Source organism: Papio anubis, chromosome 10 (genome assembly GCF_008728515.1).
Source record: "Papio anubis isolate 15944 chromosome 10, Panubis1.0, whole genome shotgun sequence".
Lineage (NCBI taxonomy): Eukaryota > Metazoa > Chordata > Mammalia > Primates > Cercopithecidae > Papio > Papio anubis.
The window spans coordinates 18,039,897-18,058,466 of NC_044985.1; the positions used below are offsets into that span (position 1 = coordinate 18,039,897).

Below are 18,570 nucleotides of genomic sequence, written 5' to 3' on the forward strand. Positions count from 1 at the left end.
ATCACATGTGGGGTTAACTCCTTCTCCCCAGTACGTTATGAAACCCATAAAGATAAATATTTTCCCCTTTGATTCTCTAGTAGCATGTGTATTCAGTGTAGATTGTATACTAAGACAACATTCATCTTCCCTTCTCTTCCTTAGTAAGTGAAGATGAAAGTGGAGACTGAATTTACACAGGACCTATTTGATAAACCAACTCAAGAATCTTTCTTTTTTGTTTCAGTCAAAGTTTACTGCTAATTTATTCAGTGAAGCCAAATTTTATTTTGTTTATTTTGCTCTCTGCCCTCAGGCTGATTAAGGAGTGACCTTTGCCTTGAGTTATGAGCCTGTTTCAGACATTTGGGTATGGAGAGATGAAGACTATTATTAAGCAGATCCCTCTAAAAGATCTGAGTATTTCTTATTTCCGTTCCTCTCATCTTCATTGTCCATAAATTCATCCAATGTCTGAAACCCTTCCTTATAATTTTCTCTTCTCGAGAAGGAACATACTCATTTGGACAATGAGACAATGAGAAATAAGCCTTATTCCTGTAGTTAGTGGCATCATTCTTCCTGATAAGCTCAATAGAAGGTAAAATAAATGAGCAACAGAATACAAACCACACAACTAGCAATGGAGAGAATTCTAGGTTCTAAATAATGAAATGAAAATAATATTTTTGGTGTTGATAAGACTCCTGGCTGATAGCTTGTCTTTCCAAAACAAATATTGTCAGAGAAATCTACAGACATTCACATCAAGAATGTGGTTTTTCTCTCTGCACACACACTCATTTGCACGCTTGGCACCTGGAGTGCTTGGTTGGTGCCCAGTTTGCTGAAATTTCCTTTCCCATTTGGCACAACTTTTCCTAGAGAACATTCATGAGCATCAGTCACCTCCACAAATAGCAAAGAGAGAGGCCAGCCTCTTGGCCACATTCATATTCCTGCCACCGGGACACCTTTATAACCATACTTCAGTCTACACAAGCACAGCCCTCCCCTGCCCAGGTTCGCTATGTAGAAAAAGACGTATGAACAAAAGAGAGAGAGAGAAATTATGAGTCTGCAGATTCTTACCAAGCCTGTTGAGGAACTATCTCTACAAAATTGAAGACACGTGTCAGTTCCTTATAAGATCATACAAAAACATAGAAGGAAAATCTAAGAAAGCCGCTCATGCAGAAAGTATTTAATCAAAGGGGAAAGACAATTATAACATCTGTTAATCTTCTGTAGACGTTATAATTAGATGCTTTGGAGAAACACCCTTTCAAGGGTGATCCTTTAACATCTGTTGTGAGGACACACAGCATTGTGCAGTGACGAATCACCTCGGCACTTTGGGAAAACAGGGGACTTCTGGGATCACAGACACTGCCAGGGTCCCCAGGCTGCCCTCTCATGCAGCCCAGCCCTGAGCCCACTGCCCTGCGGGAGGGGCTTTCCTCTTTGGTGCTTTGACAATTGCCTGTGTTGTGAATCAGGCTGCAATTATTGTGTGACTACGAATAACAGGATCACAGCACCAGAAAAGGCCGTGGGATCATCTCATCTTCTCCCCCTTCACTTTGCAGATGGGAACACTTGATCCCATATCCCTTAGCTGGCTTGTGGCAGGATTTTACAAGGAGAGTTGTTCAATTTCTCTGCTCAGATTACTCTCCACTCTACCACGCTCCTTGCTCCTTTTGGTCTCCCTTACGTTTGATCTGTAATGTGGATGTGTTCTTTGTTTAATGAGATGAGTATGATAATAAGGTCCTAGGGCATTTGAAGATTATGGAGAGGTGGAAAACATTAAAATGGTTTCCTTTTTCTCTGGTCTGTGGTTCACCGAGAAACACTGACCATGTTCCCTTCTTTGCTCTGGAGAGAAGGAGAAGGAGCAGCAGAGATAAATGAAGATGAGGAGGGAGAATAAGAGCAAAAGGGAAGAGAAAATAGGAGAGGTGAGATGCAAGTGGTGTAGAGGGAAGAATGAAGAAAGAAGATTGAGAAATAAGGTGGAATAGAGAGACAGGTGTGGAAGAGGAAGGCGGCAGCCAGGGAAGATGGTCCAGGACTGCAGAAAAAGGGTATTGAATAAAGACCCTATAGAAGGAGCCAGACCCTCCCTACACCCTTTTGACTCCATTACCTGCTTCTACTCTACTTCAAATTAGCAGTTCTACACACACAGAAGACCACAGAATTTGGCAATTTCGCCAAACGAAATGCAGAGATGATAAAGCCAGCGGCATCACATAAACAGATGCAATGTGCTGAGCAAAAAAAAAAGCCCATATGGTGGGAACATAATAAAAGCACTCATGACCCAGAAGGGGGTTGGGGGTGGACATTTTTCTCTGTAGTTGTTTTGGAGTGGCAAATACTCATTTGTGCCAAAACACTGAGTAAAGGGAACTCTTGACATTTGACATTAGGATTAAACAACTTCCTAAACCTGGGACACACAGTGCTGTCCTCACCTCTCTCATTGCCCTAAGACAGTCACTGACGTACAAGGGCCTACATCATCCTCAATGATAACAGCCAAGAATGAGAATAGTATTATTAATATGTATTATTAATAGTATTATTAATAATGTATTAATACTACTCACATGTATTGTGAGTCTATTTTGGTACAGGCACTTGAGGTAGCTTATCTCATTTATTCTTCACAATGACCCCCTAAGAAGGTAATATAACCTAAATATGTGGCTCAAATAATTACTGTGTAATCTGGAGCGGATTAACCTCTCGGTACCTTGGTTTTTGCATCTAAAAAATGGGATTACTAATAATGTCTATCTCAGTGGTCTGTTGTAAGAATTATATGAGATAATACGAATAGAAAGTTCAATGGGGTCAGACACATCATACACATTTAATAAATATTGGGTTAAATCACTGTTGATTTTTTAAGAATCGCACAGCCTGGAGTGCAGTGGTGCAATCAGGGCTTACTGCAACCTGGAACTCTTGGGTTCAAGTTCTTCTCCAGTCTCAGCCTCCTGAGTAGTTGAGACTACAGGTGCACATCACCATGCCCAACTAAGTTTTTTAAATTGTTTTTTTTAGAGATGGAGTCTTGTTATGTTGGCCAGGCTGGTCTTGAACTCCTGGCCTCAAGTGATCCTCCCACATCAGCCTAAGACACTGAGATTATAAGCGTGAGCCTCTCACCCAGCTACTGCTGAAATTACTACATTTTATAGATGGGGAAATCATGCCTGACAAGGTTAAGTAACTTTCCCAAAGTCAGTAGAATCAGAACAGAGATCAGAACCCAGGGGTATCCAAGGATAAATGCCACATGGGTAAGAGCTGTAGTTATATGCCTTCCATTATACTGTCTGCATTAATGACTCCAAAGATCCAATCCTGGTCTAATATACCATGATGTCTCAGGAAAAGAATGCTTCACAGCATACAGAGCTCTAGAAAATCTCCAGCCCAACGTAGGAAACAAAAAGGCACATTACTAAGCTCAGGATATCTATCTGTTCCCACTCCTCTTGTCTTCATCAATGAGAGAATAAAATAAATCCTTGCCCATTGTCTTATTCATTTGCTCTCACACCTATAGAGCCCCCTTGGACAAATGCCATGAATACTGATTCTTGTCCTATGGGGAATAAAGAGGTACTCACTTATTGAAAGTTAGGTATAAAACCCAATGCCATGCCTTTGTGCCCTGAGTCCACAGGCATTTTGACTGTCATGAGATTTGAATGTCATCAGATGAGGTATAAACATGAATGTTCTCATAAGTATAAAAATGGAGAAGAGAAAGTACTAATTTAAAAATCCAAAAACTTGTGTATATTCATCTATTCACCAAATATTTGATGGACGCCTACTGTGGGCCAGCCACTGTTCCAGGTCCTAAGGTTACAATATCAAACAAAACAGACACAGGCTCTGCCTTTGTGGAACTTAACAGCCTGTATGGGGAGATGTTCTTATCAAATAGTTGATGATATATTTAATTATATTGGTGATAAGTGCTATGAAAAACAGAGAGATGGAGCTACCAGAGTGTATCACAAGAAAGCATTCCCCAGCAAGTGTTGTTTAGGTTGAGAAGAAGTTGTGCCCAGGAGGATAGAGTGGGAAAAAGAGAACCTTCCCTAGGAGAGATGGGTAAGAGGAGCTAGAAACAAGCCAGCAGGTAGGAAGAGAATGGCTCTGCACTACCCTACTCCTCCCCACCACTGTTTCCTTGACTAGAAAGTGGGTGTGATGGAGAACATGACATACTCTCAGCTCTCAGGGTCTAGCTTCTCTTTGCTGTGTCCAAAGTGAGGTCTTACCGTAGAGTGAGAAGATTCTTGTCCAGCTGCATAGAATAGAAAACCCACTTTTGTTGAGAGTAAGTCTCACCGAAATGCAGGCAGCAAGTATAAATTGTGCCTAGGTCAGGAGAGCCATCATCTCTCTCCGCCACGTTCAACAGTCAATACTGGGTTCCCCAAAGGCTCGGAGCCCAGGGTCCCAACTCCAAAATAAATGTCCTAGAAAGATTTTATGACTAGGCTTCCACAGCCCTGGTTTGGTTGATGGTTTATTAATGATCTATTCAAATTCTCCAATTTCCTCTTCAGAAAACAATGGAAATGAAAAGTTAAGATATCTAATTTTTCCTTATAGAAAGAAATATGATGCACTTTAAAACAATCATTTTCACAGTTTTACTGCTATCAATCAGGAATCCTAGAAACAAGAGCTTCTTTAACAGGGTGGCTGTAACTGTTGGCAATTGGCTTATATGTGAAATTTTACTTAGTTTAACAAGGCCCTCTACTGGCAGTCTCCATGAACACCATCTCTAAAGGCAAAGTTTCACATTATTTTAAGTAAACTATTTTAACTGCTCTCAATAACGAAGTATCTCACATTCCTGATTCTATAATTCTGGGCTGAAAGAATAAGTGGCGAGAAAATCAGGAAGGAAAGAAATAAATGTCATTTTGAGCATTCATTTAGTGATTCATAAAATAACATTACATGACATATCATTTGCTTTCCTCTGATGAAGCTACAGTAGATGTCAAAGGTGCTCAGAAAGGAAGGATATGTTTTACATTGAAATGTATTGAGTATTCCTGAGACTATAAAACCAAATCATGATCGCTATTTACCAACTACAATAAACCAGATCGTTTCTATTTACCCAAATATGAGTAATTGGCTCTAATAAGAATAAAAGAAACATTGGAGGCAGGCATTTTAAATTGTTTCTGATATGGCACTACTAATAATTAACTTATTCTCCTTGGCAACTGACAAAAAAAGAACATGGTGACTTGAGAATATAACTATTCACAGAAGATGAATGTTTTAAAAGGAGATTATATTTGACACATTTGTCAAAGGGCTGTTGGAGCAACTGGAAACTTCAGCCATAGGGTCTTAGAAAACTAAGTAAATTTTAAAAATGAGGAAATAACTTTGGGAAAAAATGTTAACATAAAGATGTGATCATAATGATATGACTCAACGTAAACAACATTTGTAATCAAGACAAAAATAAGCACTATACATTTAATTAAAACTGCGATATAATTATATTGAAGAATAGGGATGTTCCGGGAGGTACAAAAGGATACATTATAATCTACCATAATAATAAAGAAGTAGTACTTTGACATACATACCGAAACATATGATTTAGAAATATTACATAAAAACAGCTAAAAGAAAAGGGTTGCCTCGGAAGAAAAAAACCTCAGAAATGGGGTAGAGAGGGTGGCCCAAGAGATTGTAAGATTATATACATATATACACATACATACATATACACATATACAGAGAGACATATACTCAATGTTTGTATATATATGAGCATGTTAGAGCTATTGTTTAGTACTAATATTCACATATATATACACACAGAAATATAAACATTTTACTATTGCTTGATTTTCTAATTTATGAGCATGTATTACTTTGACTTTTCAAGTTGCTACAAAACCAGTTAGCAATGACAATGGAAACCATTTGAGAAATGCCTCTTGGGCTGGCCTGGATCAGTTCTATGTTTCCAGATTCGATTTGCCTAATGAAGCAAGTCGCCTTTATGCAGCGGTTTGTCAGACACGCATCTCGACAGTAACACTTGTTCCCGCATCTCAGAACTAACAGCTCTTCTTTCAACACTGTAATACGTATCTGCCACGTTATTATTCCCAGCTTATGCTCCAAAATGGGCTTTGGGACTTTCCTCTTTCCTCTTGAACTCAGTCCATTGGGCTTCTACAATGCATCCAAATTCTCCTCAAAGGAATCACTAATCCAGTAAAGTTGATTTCTAAAAGGAGAGATCTGGTTTCTTGCCCTGAAGATACCGAGATTAATTTATGTAACTATGGGGAAGTACCTTGTGTAAGTGAGGCTTCCAAACGGACACGATACACTTCATTAGACAAGTATGTATTGGGGCATTGTAAACATGTGGGTAATGTTCTATGTTTCTGACAGATTTATTATTTCATCTATAAAGGAAGGACAATTGGGAATCCAAAATTCCAAAGGCATTAAACCTTGTAGAGTTAGAGAACTGAAGAAAAATAAGGCTATAAGGTACTTTGTGTTTAACTGGGTCCATGACTTGCCAGAGTCTTCAGACTAAACCCTTCTGGCTATTTAAATCCACTTTCACAAAATACTACTATTTCCTTAGGTAACCATTTTTAGGGATCAACCAAATGGCTAACCATTATTTCCAATTGTTTCTTTGTATCTAATCCCTGGATTACACTCTTGACCAAACTTTACTAGGCCTACCAAGACCCAAACCAAGAATGTAAATAATCTTGATGTTTAACCATAAACTTGGGCTACTCCACAAAAAGATTCAGGTCTGGCCGGGCATGGTGGCTCATGCCTGTAATCCCAGCTCTTTGGGTGGTCGAGGCGAGCAGATCATGAGGTCAGGATACTGACACCATCCTGGCCAACATGGTGAAACCCTGTCTCTATTAAACATACAAAAATTAGCTGGGCATGGTGGTGTGTGCCTGTAATCCCAGCTACTCGGGAGGCTGAGGCAGGAGAAGAGCTTGAACCAGGGAGTCAGAGGTTGCAGTGAGCTAAGATAATGCCACTGCATTCCAGCCTGGCAACAGAGTGAGACTCCATCTCAAAAAAAAAAAAAAAAAAAATTCAGATCTGAAATTAAAAGAAAAACAAAAATAGCAAAGGACTGGACATAGGCATTAGACACTTCAGAAAGACTAGAAAACGTGAATCACCAGTTTGACTGACTGGCACTTAGAAGTATTAATCTGCTATTCTACTCTGCCAGTGCAGTCAGTCAGGGGCAGATGTGAATGACCAAAACGTCATTGTAGGTGAATGTGAGGCTCACGAGGCCTCCATATCCAGAGAGCAGTAAAATGAAAGGTTAAGAGTATGCGCTGTGGGGTTGGGTACGGTGGCTCACACCTGTAATCCCAGTAGTTTGGGAGGCCGAGGCAGGTGGATCATTTGTGGCCAGGAGTTTGAGACCAGCCTGGCCAACATGGTGAAACCCCATCCCTACTAAAAATACAAAAATTAGTTGGGTGTGGTGGCGTGTGCTTCTAATCACAGCTACTCAGGAGGCTGAGGCAGGAGAATCACTTGAACCTGAGAGGCGGAGGTTGCAGTGAGTGGAGATCATGCCATTGCACTCCAGCCTGGGCAACAAGAGTGAAACTCCACCTCAAAAAAAAAAAGAGTATGTGCTGTGGGTTCAAATCCTGCCTCCACCTCTTACTCACCCATGTGACTTGTGCACATTACTTAACCTTTCTGAGCATCAGTGTTTTTGCTTGGACAATGAATACAATGATCATAATAAGATAGCATGAGCACAGAGTTTGGAAGTGTGCCTGGTATACAGTAACCACTCAATAGTGATTGCTGTTGGAAGAAAACATTTTAAATCTGTTTTTATTGTGCCCATCAACCATGCATCCATACATTTTTTTCATTTATTGAGAACTCATTGTGTGGCAGGTGCTGAGATTACAAATTATACTTAAGATTACAAATATGGCAACTCAAATTTGGCAGCGGCCCTATCTCAAATTCACTAGAATCTAGTGGCAGCAGCAGAAGGTAAAGAAATGCTTTTAAAATAGAGCTATGCAGCGTAAGCATCCCCACAGAGTTTACACAGAATACCACGGGGGTGTGACCGTTTCTTCATCTGAGAGAAGTAAAGGGGAGACAGAGCAGGGGACACCATCAGATAAAACCAAGGAATGTGGAAGGACTTCAGAATGCGGGACCACAATCTTCCCTCTTAAGTGGGGAGGGAGACACCCGCTGAGGGAGGAGCACAGGCAAAGCTGGGACTCCAGAGTGAAGCAAGGCTCACAGATGCTACCGTGGGAAAGGGGTAGGCACAGGGCAGGAGTCAAGTGGAAATGAAGGCATTCAGTGAGCAGTATTCATCCATCTCCTCAACAAGGTATTCCCTAAGGTCAGTGTCATGCACAGTGTTAAGTCTGGGGAGTCAGCTGGCAGGTCTGCCCTCGCGAGACGCAGAGGCTGAAGAGGGGAACAGACGCACAGTGAACCAACGCGGATGGAGTTCCATGGTGCACAGGGACACCTACCTGTGGCGACTGGGATGTGAAAAGCTGCTCACAGGACAGGAGGTGCACGCAAGGTCTGGAGGATAACCTGAGTGTGTGGAGAGGTGCTGCAGGAGTACAAAGGTGTAGATGTGCTGAAGAACATACAAGCCCAGCATATTTCAGTAACAGAGGGCAGCCCTTGGTAGCTAGGCCAGTAATTCCCACGGAAATCATCTGAGGAACTTTTTAACCACTGCTGGATCTGAATCTCACCTTAGAGGTCATGATTCAGTCAGTCGGGGTGGGAGGTGGGCATCTGCAATGTAAATAATAATAGTAGCTAATACTCATTAGCACTTAATGTATGCCCAGCATTGTGCCTATTGTTTTAGCTACATTAAGATATCCAATGCTTCTCCAGCTTCCCATAAAGCAGGCACTCTCATTATCCACATTTTAAACAGGAGACATTGAAATAGAAAAGTCAAGTGAATTAACCAGGATCAACAAGCCAGCAAGTGGCGGAAGCAGGACTCGAGCCTGGGCAGCCCAGTTCCAGAGTCCAAGTCTTCAGTCACTAAGCTGTGCTGCATAGTGAAGACCCTGATGAGCCACCAGGCCCAGAATCCCCAAGACAGCTCTAAGTCCACACTGTGGAGTGGAGAGAAACGAGCCAGGGAAGACAGCCAGGCCTCACATCAAGAATATCCCTGTCTTCATGCTCAGAAGTCTGGCATCAAGGGCCTTCAACCACAGTGAAGAAGAACTTAAAGCCACTCAGCACAGTAATGTGATAATTTTGCCAACCAAGCGCTGAGGCTTGGGTGTTTGAGGCAGGAAAATGGATATTTAATTCATTCATTTATTTAGCACAATACATTGAATAACTACTCTGTGCTAAATGCTGTAGCTATAAGAAGTATTATATAGCAAGTAGCCCTTGCTTTCGATGGAAAGAGGTATTTAACAGTATGGCAAAGAGCTCCAGATCCCAGGGCCAAAAATGGCACAAGATACCATGACGGTCCAAACAAATGAATCACCACTTGGACCTGGAGAGTCCAGGAAGGCCCCCCCACCCTAGGTAGGAATGTCAGGGGCAAGGAAGGCTCCAGAGAGAAGGGTAATGGACGGGTGTATGGTATCTAGCTGAATACTGGAAACTGAGGTCCAGGCTGCAGCGAGAGAATGAAGTGGGAAGGAGGAATCAATGAAAAGGTGAAGAGAAGATTCCACTGGAACGAGGGGCCCTAAAGAGGAAAAGCAAAGCAAGCTATGGCCCATAAGAAGAAGTCTGAGACTTGGAAGTAAAGCAGAAACACTGAGTGTCAGAGGTGGGAATCACCTCAGGTATCCCAAACTGTACCCAGTGCAAAATGCCTTCTGAACTACTTCAGCTGCCGAGACTGCCCCATTTGCCTTCAGGCCATTCACTGTAAAATAATCACAGAGTTCTCTTTGGTTTGCTAGTGAAAACAGTGAGGAGCAGACACATTGAGAAATGTAATGAGAGCCAAAGACAAAATGAGAATGTTCTCTCTTTGCCAGACCACCTTCATCTGCACACCTGCACATAGCCCTGTTCCTACAAGAAGGCATGGGAACCACGTGTGGGCCCCATGTCTTTTTCAATCTTTAAGAACTTGAGAAGTGGCACACGTGCTGGAATGAACACGGGAGGCTCAATTTCTAGTTGTAGCTTTACCACCGTCTTACTGGGTGCTCTTGGACAAATCACTTCTCTTCCTTGTGCCTCAATTTTTCTTCTGTAAAAGGATAAACTTTCATGAATAATTTGAAATCTGTTTTAGCAGCAAATCTCTTAAGGCAAAGAATTGCAAAGAGTACTGAGCTCTAATATACAAAACGTATCTAAGCCTAATGTGCTCTGATGGAAAAAGTGGAGCTGACAAAGAGGCAGGATGTTACCCACCTTAGGACTCCATGGAAAACAGTCAAATATTTTGAGGCCTTTTGACACTGGCTTCTCACAATTCTGAGACTAGAGACAAGGAAAAGGCAGTGAAGGCTGTCACCGTGTTTCTGGGCTGGTGACAGAGCAGCTGAATTCAGGAGCAAGCCAGGCTCCTGAGTGAGTCATGGGGTTCACGTGCGGAGCTAACAGGCTAACAGCCACTTCTTGCCAATCCGTGCAGCGGGCTGTCAGGTCTAGAGGGCAGGAATCAGCTGGGATTTGCTACTGGTTGCAAGAGGCTGAACTGCAGGCACTGAGGAGCATAGCTGGCAGCTTGAAGGACAGAAAGACAATTTTTCACAGGGCTCTTAAGCAGAACTCCCAGGTGGCAACAGAGAATATCCCACGGGCCAGCCGGTGCAGGTGGGATAAGAGCTTCCTGTCCAGGTTGGCGGCACACGTGAAGCTCACTCTTCCTATTTAAATCCCAGAGAGTATCTGGAGAGTTTTAAAGAGCCCTGAGGCAGGCAAAAGAGACCACGTGGATTTTGTATACCAAACTAGCTGAGTGTCAAAGTTTGCCTTTTTCCGTAGTACATCAACTTGGGTTCCAACTCAGAAGACAAGTCAGAACACTGAACATTTCTCCAGATACTCAATGCGAAAAGAATCCAAATAGAAGCAGTTTCCATTTCAAAATATTTTTTGATACATACACATTCCTGAGGATGAATGAGCCTGTGTGCGCGTGTGTGTGTGTGTGTGTGTGTGTGTGTGTGTTTGGGGAGAGGGTATAGGTAGGAGGGGATGAGAGACCATAAACATTAACATGCACATACTAGAAATCTATAAACCACAGAAAGAATCAGAGACAAAAAGTGGCGTTCTCCCTGCAGCATACCAGCTCATGAAAAAACAGCCTTTACTGTTGTCTGCTAAACTTTCTAGATCAACCTAATAGTTTTTTGGTGGGTTGGTATTTCTTCAAAAAACAAAAACAAAACAAATGAAAAACCAAACCGGACCTCCCTACAGAGGCAAATGAGGATTAGCCATTCAGTATCTCCTTATCATCTGCATCCTGGTGTTTGTTCTCAGAGACAAGGGGTCCTCTACCCCTCATTCCAGTCCGCTTTAGGGCCCTATAGTTACTTAGAACAAACGCATACTTGCTGTGACAGCCGAAAGAGCCTGAAGAAATATGTAAACATCATCATCTCACTTTAGAAGAAAAACAAGCTGTATAAATAAGAAAAACTGTTACAAGAGTTTGAAAAAATAAAAATAAAAAAACAATCCCAACAGTCTTACTTTTAGTTAGCTCTTCAGTCAACACATATCACAGTCCTGGAGACAGACACAGGAACTGCAACAACTCTCTCCAGCTAAAAAGTTCCTCCCGCGGTTGGTTATCCTCTGTTTATTTCTGAAGCATTCAAAGGCCACGCTAAGAGAACGGACTCGGTTTTCCTGAATATCCGCAGCGGCTGGGAAGTCCTGCCGTGAGTACGGAGCAAGTTTGCGGAGACTTGCTCCCTGCGCTGCGGCTCCGTCGCTGCTCCGAGCTTGTAAATACAAGCTCCGTGGACAAAGTCCCAAATGACATCACTGGCAGCTGCTTATTGTTGAGTCTTTATTAACTGACTGTCAAAAAGAAAGGAGGGGGTGGGGAGCAAGAGTATCTCTTCTGCAGCGAACTCGGCATCTTGGAGTGGATTCCAGTTATACATGCGTACATAATCCCATTGATTCACATTTTTGAGAGCTTGGCCTCTTTCAGGTCCGAAAAAGACAGAGAATCGCCTCCATCTGGATATTTCCACTGGAATAGCCGGAGACCTGGAGGAAAAGTTTGAAGTGCCAGCACAGTCCTACCAAATTGCTTACGCACCTGTTCCGAGTCAGCTTCAGAGCTTGATGATTCATGAATATATGAATACTGGTTGTGTCTTACATTGCTTAATTACCTTTACTGTGATATATACACCTGGCTGACATTTTTCCTAGATAGATTGTCTTGGGTGCAACTCCTTTTAGATATATACTAGTTTCTCAGCTTGGAGTAGGAGGGAAGGGATCCTTGAAATCACAGCAACATTTTGTGTGCATTTGCAAATATGCAAATTTTCTTTTCCTGAGAAGAGTGCTGGAGGCTTTCTTTTGATTCTCAAAATTTTAACCACCCACCTGCACCACCCCCAACACTCCAAAAAACAAACAAATAAGAATCTGTGCCAAGTCTGTCTAATAATCCCACAGAACACTGTAAACCCCACTCACTTGCAACTATCGGAATAAAAGTGGGCCCTTTCTCCCCTATTTTCCACTCTCTCCTGGAATCTCTTTTCTGTCTGTTGGTTCTTACAGTTTTTACAGTTATCTCCCCTCCCACCCCTAGCCCCCACCTAGAGAAATTCCACAGATCCAACACCGAGTCTCTGCCACGAAGCCCGAACACTCCAGCCCACTGTTTTCCTTCCTTCCTCCGCACTGCTATAACGATGCTTACTATTTATATTTATTTGCTGCTTTTTATATACTGACTAGTATTTTTAGTTTGTTTTTTAGCCATCTGTGTTCTGTCTCCCCAACTCAGTTTGAAAGGTCTTTGAGGGCTGCCTTGTAAGTGTTATTTGATTATACCTAAATCACTTGCCATAGTGAATCCTAAACAGAAATGTGGGAGTTGGAGGGTGAGCATTAAGGGCGGAGGCAGGAACAAAGTTAGCTGATTCTGTGGCATGGAGTGTATGTTTAGATTAAGCTCTCTCCCTGGCCTTGGAAAACAATGACCTCACATCTCACCACCCCCAGCAGATGCTCACTGCATGTCTGAAAAAGATTTCCTCAAAGAGCAGCAATTAGTTATTGATTTGGTCGGGTCCCAAGACCCCAATATATGCTACTTTCATGTGGGAAATAGTTAAAGACAACAAAAATTTTGTATGTCATTGATGGGTCTTCAATGAGCACCCTGTTAAGGGAAAGTAAATTAGAAGTACCTAAAGATTTTACAAGGACAAACCCTTAGACCCAGCAATTCCACTTTTCCATAGTGATCCCACAAATACACTCCCAAAAGAGCACAAAGATATAAGCACAAGAATGTTCTTTGCAGCATTATTTGTAAGCCAATAAAAGGGAGACTAATATTCATCAATATGAGAAAACAAAAATGGAGGTAACTGAGTATACTGACGTGGACAGAAGTAGGTGCTCGCTTACTGAGTGGATAAAGCAAGGTGCAGTATAGAATGTGGCATACGAAACAGGAAAAATAACTTTGCATATGATGAGAGGAATTATATAAATGATTAACAGTGGTCACCTTCGGGAAAAAAGGTGGAAGGAACTTTCACGTTTATATGCTTTGTGTGTGGTTTGACTTTTTTTTCAATGACCATGTTTCATTTTTGTTATTAGAAATAATAATAAAAATACTTGATGGTACAATTTTCAAAAGAAACCTCAAAAAGAAACCTTGCTATTTCTTCACTAAATGTCTGACCTATAGTAGCTGCTCATGAAAGAGGTATTGATTGAATGAATGTTGATGCAGTTTCTCCCAGGATGCAATGGTATATGGGAGTGGAATAGGGTTGAGAAGAGGGAGACACAGGCACTAGTTTTCATTTCTGATCCAAGGACCCACCCCTTTCCCCTTACATTTGAGCACTGATTTAACGACCTCTTAGACTCTGTCCACCTTCAGAAATGATTAAAGTTAAGTGCTCAGAACATAAAGTGCTGACCTTTTCCTTCTGCAATCCCTGTTTGACAAACGAAGTTTTAAGGTAAGACAAGTGTGAGCCGCTTCGGTTCAGTTTCCTGGGTGCTAGCAAGCACTGGAGCGACAAGTCAGAAAGCTGGTAGGGGCACAGGTGTGACCAGCTCCTTGTCATGGCTAGTCTAACATTAAGGAAATCTCCCAGGCGGAGTTTAGAAAGTGCTAACCCACATTGGGTCTGCGGAGCTTTATTAAGAAGGGACTTTGGCTTTCTTCAGTGGCTGGGAGTGATGGTGTAAAACCCAGCCCTGTGTACGTGCTATACTACCTACCAGGCCTTTATATTGGAAACTCGCAGGCATACACCATACATTAGAGCCTATGTTTTTCTTTGGGGGAAAAAAAAAGTCCAAGAAAAAGAATGACTGAAAATTTCCACCAAGGTGGGATAGATTTTTCAAAGCACTATTTCCATTCCTCTAGAGAAAGCATACCCAATTCTTGTCTTACTTCATAGTGAGAAGATATCTTATGTCCATAATAGTTTCAAGAAAAGGAAAGCACAGCCTATGTTTCCTGCACATTTTTTTTTTTTTTTTATGGCCCACATATTATGGGAACCTGAGGCCAGATTCTGTTTAATGCACTTTTGGAGCCCCTTGGGTGTGATCCAGGTCATACCTTCCCAAGCGAGAGTTAAATACAAGTATTTAGCTAGACTTACAACTTAGTATAAAAAACAAAAGAGGGGAAAGGTGGGGGTAGGTGAAGGAAAGGCCATCCTCACCGCTTCTAACTACTAGGTGATTGTGAATGCTGCTGCCAAAACTCCCCCCACCTGCTGAGCGGTGCCTGCCGCCTGCTGCACACCTGCTAGTCCTGCGCTCAGGTAATGTCCTCTGTCCCTGAGGCCTGGGAGAAGGACGGCTGGGTGGCATTATAACAGGCACATATATGACTATTTACCTGATCATTTTCTTAAATGTCTTATGATGGTTATTTTTATTATGTGAATAAGTGTTTTCTGTCTTAAACTGGAAAATTCCTGAAGTCAGAGATGGCAATCAGATCGGCACAGAGTAAAAAGCAGCCAAAAGGTCTCTTAGAGCTGCTTAGTGGTGATGTCTTGTATTACAAGGGACCTACAAGGACCATGATCCCAGGCACAGTTTCTAGCTCCAGCGTCTGAGTCTGCCACTCCCCCATCCTCATACACAACTGCCCCTTCTTCAGCATTTCCATGTGCCATTGGCTTTCAGTGCATCATCTAATTTACCCTTAAAATAACCCAGTGAGGAGGCGGAGGTTGCCGTGAGCCAAGATGGCACCACTGCACGCCAGCCTGGGCAACAAGAGTGAAACTCCATCACAAAAAAACAACAACAACAACAAACAAACAAACAAACCGGTGAGTGACACACTATTATCTTCACTCACCTTTCACAACCAAGAAAACTGAGGCCCAGGAAGATACATTCCTGAACTAATTTGAATGTGATCACACAAATAGTCAGTGGTAGATCCAGAATTTCAACTCAGGTCTGTCTGACCCTCCAGTGTCCTAAGGAGCCCTGGAGTCCTCTGAGGATGATAAATATTGAACAAGAAGTTAGTAAACTAATATGAATAGTGGTAGCTTGGAATAAGAAGCATGTGGCCACCATTAAAACACCTGGGTCTGATTGCTATATGCAGATACATGCCAGTGGGCATTCAACAGAGCTTCAGATGTCAACCCCAAACCCATGTGTCTTCTGCTCCTTTATGTAATCCAGCCCCTCTGCTTGGCTCTTCCAGGAAAAGATAAGTCATAGGTCTGAAAGACAAGTGCAAAGAACATGGGAACCGGACTCACAGGCTTAGTCCTAGGGCATTACTGTGGAGTAAATTCTCCATACCCTTGGAGATGGGCAAGATCCAACTGCAGGATGGCGAAAATATTGGCAGTGGGGGGAATTCAGTATGTTTGTTGCCTGCTGCCCTTTACACTGAGCCTTCAGTAATGAGTATTTTCTGCTGCAGTACCTGTGTCTTCTCCTGGAGCTCGTTGTTCTACCAGGGCTTAAGAAACAGCCTAAGGCCATCCAATCTGCACTGTAAGAGTTAATATGGTCAGGAATAGGAAGCACAGGAAATTTTACAAAGGATAGCACAGAATACCTCAGCTTTCATCAAACAAACTGGCATGGTGTTGAAAGTGTGAGTCTCAAGGTCTTGAGAACCCTCGTGTTTAGAATGTGGCCCATGTCATTCTCACACATATGGTCCTCAGACCATATTTCAAAAGGCACTGGTTTAAACAAGAGAAGCAAATAGATGACCCTCTTGTCTACCATCATACATTGATAAAGATCATGTAGTTTTGTCCAGGTTCTTTAGGAAGGAGCCCTGTGACCAATTAGAAAATTCTTGGTAACCACAACTTACAATATATCATATTTGACACAAAGTTGGTATACAAAGTAAAACTTAGAAAAGACAAAACAGGTGCCACATTGAGGGCCCCAAACACATAGTGGAAAAAAGACATTTATAGTCTTTAATCACTGCAGATGTTATGGTAGCCCTCTTACATAAATCAAACAAAAACAAGACAAAACCATAAAGTGAGCGTAAGGAATTCCAACAAAGTTCAGATTACTCCCATAATGACTGCTTTGATGCATTTCATGATATATCAAATTTCAAACTTACAAATGCTATTTTTCTTCATGAGAGGAGTGAGGGCTGCCTCCTGGTGCCCTCAACACAGGTGTATTCTGTCTATTTGGTTGTTGACACTATTGCAATACCAAGGACCTTTGGCGAGGGGGCTGATATACCCTACATTTGCTAGAAGAGGAGGTGAGGGGAGAGATGTAAAGTTTCACATACTTAGAGAATCTACCTGGAACCTGCCATGTAATGAGGTGTTAGCCCACCGTCCCTTTGATTTTTCACCAGTGTAGGCTCTAGGCCCAGCCCAGGGAGGCACAGTGAGGGTTAATGTGCGAAGGCACTGGAAGGCTCTTCATAAAAGACCCTATATAAGTATAAAGTATCACCATGAAGTTGGAGGATTTTATTTCAGCCTCCTCATTGTGTTGTTGACAGTACATACTGTGAGATTGACATTTTTAACTTCTTTGCTTGCCCTAAATAAAAAGTGCTGAGAAAGAGGAGGTGGGAAAAGGGAACGAGTGTGGGGAGCCTTCTCCTGACTTTGATTTTACACAAATCCAATGCACGAAATTAAAGTCCAGTTTGCAAGCTGGGGTCCAGCCATACTACTTCAAGGATTTATGTAAATTCATTAAACTACAACATGCAAGTTGCATTCCTTTTAACCTGCGAACAGAGTCTGCCTGGAACCAGAGCCTGGGGGAGGCAGGGGATGTGACTGTGTGGAAACTGAGAGTGCAATGAATTTTGTGGCCCGTGATTGTCTAAATAAATAGACTCTGAGTCCAATTTTCACCAGATTCTGGGAGGCCATTAAAATCAGTTGATAACACTAAGAAATGGAAGAGGATAAGAAAAGGAAGAGGATGGGGACAGCCACTGACTTTCCCCTGTGTGAAACCTGGCTTATTGTAATTAGCGCGTGCCGTAACGCCAGCCCTGAATGGTGTTGACAGTGGGTTCCCTGTAGTCCCTAAAACACACTGAGGTTTGATGCATAATAGCCCCTGACCCCACCAGATCATAATAGTCCCTGGCAACCACCCTAGGATGGGATGAGAAGCTCCAGCAGATAACATGCAAAGATGCCCCAGGGAGGAGGCAGGGATGCTCTGCTTTTCCTTGGCATCCCCAGGGAACAGACTTCAGGCTGTGGTGGCCCTGCCTGCATTTGCCCAGATGGCCAGCAGAGCCCTGGGCTGATTACTCAGCCAGCTCCTGAGTTCCTCCTTTCATATTGGGAAAGCTTTTTAGTTAAAAAGACAAAAGTGGGAATAGTGGCAAGGAAAGTGGCTCAGGGGTCTGCTGGAGTGGGCTGGAGGTGCCTTTTCTTCTCTCCTTTTTTTTTGGAAGCACACACAAAAGCACATGTGGACACACATAATATAAATTCTTTGCTCTGATCACCTGATATTTTAAGCTCCAGAAACAACTTATGTTTGTGGCAAATATGCTTCAAGGGCCCTTTAGAAAAGGCATCCATACAGATCAGAGGAAGAGTGAGTCAGCCCTAACCCAACAGTCTGTCCCTAACCCAACAGCCCTGGAAAGTCAACAGAAATGGCAGAAATGGGGTAGGGGCAGCCAGAGGAAAGTTGCCAGCTCAGGTGCAAAGAACACCTGTCCAGGCACAGCGTCAGGGCTCTAGGGGTGAGCAAGGCTGAGCTGCAGCTGTAGGCTTTTCCATGTCCAGGGTGGGGACTGCTCCCTTGCCTGGGCCT

General features: G+C 42.6%; 1 protein-coding gene across 2 annotated transcripts in view; it reads right to left on the reverse strand.

The window, feature by feature from the left end:
- Positions 1 to 12,821, reverse strand: part of NCKAP5 (NCK associated protein 5) — a 914,274-nt gene extending 901,453 nt beyond the window's left edge. Inside the window, exon 1 of one of the 2 annotated variants that reach the window (XM_021924271.2) lies at positions 11,773 to 12,821. The gene's annotated coding sequence lies outside the window, so the exon portion shown is untranslated. The remainder of the gene's footprint in view (positions 1 to 11,772) is intronic. The other variant, XM_021924272.2, reaches the window with a different exon arrangement.
- Between the last annotated feature and the right edge of the window lie 5,749 nt (positions 12,822 to 18,570).